General features: G+C 43.6%; 1 long non-coding RNA gene across 1 annotated transcript in view; it reads right to left on the reverse strand.

The window, feature by feature from the left end:
* Positions 1–1,849: 1,849 nt before the first annotated feature.
* The window catches only part of LOC106012721, a 4,212-nt gene continuing 1,472 nt past the window's right edge, over positions 1,850–4,589 (reverse strand). Inside the window, exons 2-3 of the long non-coding RNA XR_004858928.1 lie at positions 3,541–3,630; positions 1,850–2,653 (exon numbers count right to left, since the gene is read on the reverse strand). This is a non-coding gene — a long non-coding RNA (uncharacterized LOC106012721). The remainder of the gene's footprint in view (positions 2,654–3,540; positions 3,631–4,589) is intronic.

Consider the following 4,589-nt stretch of genomic DNA (forward strand, 5'->3'; position numbering starts at 1 on the left):
GGGGGGGAGAAACTTTAAACAATAACTGCTTCACGTGCAAACCTATACTTAATCTTTGAACGCAAGTTTTTTTAAAGTCAAAATCAAGAACTCAACAGCGTTGAAGTATATCGTGCCACACAAGTTTCGCAGTCCATGTTCTTTATGCATACCCCAATAACGAGCTTTTGTGGAAGTTACCTTTTTACGTATCGTGCTGAGGGGAGGGAGGGCGTTCCTCGCTGCTTTCGCACTTTGCCCCCACGAGACACCCATTGCGACGGTGTGATTAGCTACTTAAAACATTGCACGAATTATCACCTTTTACTTTTAGACATGCGCACTTGTTAAAGTTATAATTTTCTTCATGAATGGTTTGTCTCGCCTCTGAGTGCAAAAAAATCAGTTTGCTTACAATTGGAGTGAATTTGTGTTTTTCAAATGTTGAGTCCCCCCCCCCTCCCCCCTTTCCCTCGCGCCTGGGGCGGTGCCACTGACTGAAGTGTCTTTATGCCATCCCCAAAGGGGGGACATTTCTCGTTCTTATGCACTGTAGAATTGTAAATTGGCTGATTGAACAATGTCATTCTCATAACTGTGCCTGAACTACAACGGTGAACTGCTGCTTTTTCTTTCCTAATCCTTACTATCGTGATTTTCCTTTACTTCTTTTGTATATTTGTCACACTCTTGTGACCCGCTATTTCCGGGGTGCCTTGAAAGTCGAAACAGACTTTGTGCTGTTGAAGCTAGAGAGGTGACGTCTCTGTTGACATCCACCCCTTGGCGTTCTTTCAACCTTATGCAGTTGCGAGCGCCGTAAAACCTCTACTTAAAAAAATGTTGAGTAAACGTAGCATGAGTATTGCTTTACACTGACATCATAATGAGAATTCGGGTGATGAATGTGCAAGATCCAATGGTATAAGTTCTGATTTTAATTCCTTTTTTTTTTTTTGGGTGAACATGTGATCGTAACGTTCAATTTTCTCAGTGTGCTGAAAATGTCATAATGAATGGGGTATATTTACCGAGATACATGTATAGTAATAATGTACCCCCATGAGAATCCAGGTTTGTGGGGACAAAGTTTTGCGCTCTCTGCGCTGAGTGGTGGGAAACACTGTGGACCCAAGAGCATATCAGCTGGACATGAGAGTGGTGAATCTAGCGGTCGACTCAATAATTCAGTAGAGGTTCGCGAGTACTCTTGATTCAGGGAGCCAGAGCTCAGAGTGTTAATGAATTTGATCTTGCTTCTGGGAAAGTAAGATGTTATTATGACCCCTTAACCACCGTCCCTTCCCTCCTAAAAAACCCACCAAAAAAGCAAATCTGTACTTAATTGTCAGCACTTCTGGGCCATCTCAGAGCGACCTGAAATTCTTTTTGTCATTGTTCTTGTTTTTAATATTGGTTGTTGTTTTAAGATTTATGTTTTTTTGCGTCCCAGTTTAGATGAACCCTCCAACTGTAACTTACACTTCGGACAGAACTTTTTTTGGGTTCAAACCTAGATCTATAGTTCATTCTCACCTAGGTTTCACCTCTGTGCGAAGAAGCAAAATAACGGCACTCTTTCCTATACGTTTGTGAGAGCTCCTTGTCCATGTTAGAATAACATCTCACCTCTTTACCCGAGAGGGGTAGATCTACAAACGTAACAACCTCACGACCCCCCAAAAAACCCACAAACATATATAAACTATTTTTAAAATCTACAAATAAAAAGTATACTTATACACACAAAACAAAAACAACATCACAAACAAAAATACCCACACTACAAAATAATATAGCAAAACAAACACGCAACACAATAACAACCCAATAGCAACGGCAACAAAGAAAGAAACAAACAAACATTAAACAAACAAAAACCAATTGAAGAGATATTTAATTTTAGAATACCCAGCAAAAGGGTGTAAGTCCACTGTCAGTTGTATGAAATTTGAAATTGTATGGGTTTAACGCCCCTATCAACACTACTAGGTTATTTAAGGGGCGGGACCTCCTAGTTTAACGTCCGTCTCCGATAGGACCGAGCCAAGTGGGAAGTTCCTGTAAAGTGTCTTTCCCAAGGACACAACGTCGGACCGAGCTGAGGTTCGAACCGCCGAACCCGCAACCTCACGATTACGAGTCCAGTAGCCTAACCACTAGGCTACCGACGCCAGTACTGTCAGTTAGGTGCACCTCATGAGTCACAAATGTTTATGCTGACGACCATGTTTCCCCAGTGGAGCTGTTTGATCCTCGACAACCCATTCCTGGCGCCAAGCCCAAACAGTGAGTCTTTAAAAACATGTCTAGACTCTATACAGATTCCAGCGCACGTTGGGTATGCCTCAGATTTGCCTCCGAGGGGCAGGGCAATTCTCTCTCACAAGAACATTCCGTTCCGACAGCGGACAATATCCCTCTTGCCCAGTCCAGCAGGACCTCAGATGGGCCTCAAATCAGTGGGGTCAGTTTTTCTCTCACAGAATTAACTTAGTACTACGAAGTTTCTCTTGTCCAGATAGGCCTCAGATGAGCCCAAGGCGGCGCTCAGATGGGGCGAGTCAGTTTCCTCTTATACAAAAGTCCCGTTCTGACAGCGAGCTATGGAGCTTGTCTTGTCCAGCTGGAACTGTAAGACTACCACCCCATACGTGGCGACCGTGCCGAAAATCTGAGGAGAACAGGAACACATTAAGCTCAGGGACTTATAAAATTAACATTTATCACATATTGTTTTGGGCTGTTTTCATTTATTTTAATGAGATTTTAACTCTGGACAAATCCAATTATTTACCAGATTGACTACCACAGACTTTTAGAAAGGCTCTTTTGGCTGACAAAAGAAGTCCCTGAAAGATAAAGAAACGATATTCAAACAGTTCCCTAACATGCATTTAGGCTTGTTGAGAAACGCTAACGACAGCAGTTAAAAAGAGGGGCATTTTTTAAACGTAGTATTAAGGGGGCTGAGAGGGGTGGTGGTTTGAGCCTGTGGATTGGAGGTCAAGTGAGCAACTGTGGTCGTCTTTGAGCAGGTCTGTGAGTTAAAGTGCACATGGTTGTGTTGATGGGATAGTGAGAATTTTGACGAAAATGTTGATTGTCTAGAGTTTGACATCGGGTCGTGGATTGTCGGGGTAGAAGTCATTAGAGGCTGGTGGGTGGGAGTGGGGGTGGGGGTGGGGGCGTGGATGTAATAGGGAGAGAGGGTCGAGAGTGTATGTGCATGGGGGTTTGAGATGGGGGGGGGGGAGGTGGTAGGCGGGAGTGTGTGGACGGGAGTGTGGGTGAGAATGTGGATGGGAATGTGGATGGGAGGGTGGATGAAAGTGTGGATGGGAGTGTGTGGATGGGAATGTGTAGGATGGAAAATATGGGCAGGGGTATGGATGGAAGAGCGTGGGTGGGGGTGTGGTTGAGAGTGTGGTTGAGAGTGTGGATGAGAGTGTAGATGAGAGTGTGGATAAGAGTGTGGATGAGAGTGTGGATGAGAATGTGAGTATGAGGGTGTGGCTGGGAGTGTGGGGGAGAGGGTGGATGGGCGGAGTCTGGACTCACCATCATTAGGGTGGAGTAGTCCAGGACAAACATGCCGAACACATTGACGCCGATCTTGGTGTTAGAGATGTGGGTCAGCAGTAAGGACACCTGAAAGAGAGGGGGCGGTTGCCAATAAAAGTTACGTTGCTAAGAACAAAACACAAAAATCATGCCCCAAAAGTATATGCAATAGATCTCATGGATAGGAAAGGAATGAAAAGTGTATGATATATGTAGTGGAACGTTGACAGTTTAAAAATATGCCAAGGCAGGAAAAGCAAAACTCAGTAGCCAAACGTATAATGTGATCTGCATAGACCTACCATTGCAGTGCTTTGGTTTAAATGGCCAGTGGCCACATTCCCGGCTGATAAACATGATGACTACTAAGTGGGTTTTTACAAACCTAATCATTTTACGAGGATCTTTCACAAATTGGAATTGTTACGCATTGGATCTTTTACGAATTGGATATTTTACTAATTTGATCTTTTACAAATTGGATCTTTTACGGATTGGATCTTTAAGTGTTTCCGTGCGTTGAAGCTCATACATGACAGGGCCCCAAGTGACTTGCCTCTTTCTTTCAGAGAAGAACATTTAATTTTGCTCTCAGCCTTTTGCCTTGATGAAGAACAACAGACATACAGCGACATTCTGGGGCTTCATAAATTAACACCACTACATGTACCACAATCACCAACAGAAGCACACCAATACAATCACCACCACACCATTATCAACAACAACAAAAACAACAAAAGTACACCAACATAACCACAGCCACCATCACCAAAGCCATTATCATCACCATCAACAACAACACCAACAGCAACAACACCATCAGCAGCGGCAGCAGCAGCAACAACAATACTAGTACAACCACCATCAACACCACCACCCTCACCACTAGTATCACCACCACCACTAGCAAAAACAACATCATCATCATCAACAACAACAACAACAACAGCAGCAGCAGTAGTAGTAGTAGTAGTAGTAGTAGTAGTAGTAGTAGTAGTAGTAGTAGTAGTAGTAGTAGTAGTAGTAGTAGCAGCAGCAGCAGC

This window comes from Aplysia californica, unplaced genomic scaffold (genome assembly GCF_000002075.1).
Source record: "Aplysia californica isolate F4 #8 unplaced genomic scaffold, AplCal3.0 scaffold00018, whole genome shotgun sequence".
Lineage (NCBI taxonomy): Eukaryota > Metazoa > Mollusca > Gastropoda > Aplysiida > Aplysiidae > Aplysia > Aplysia californica.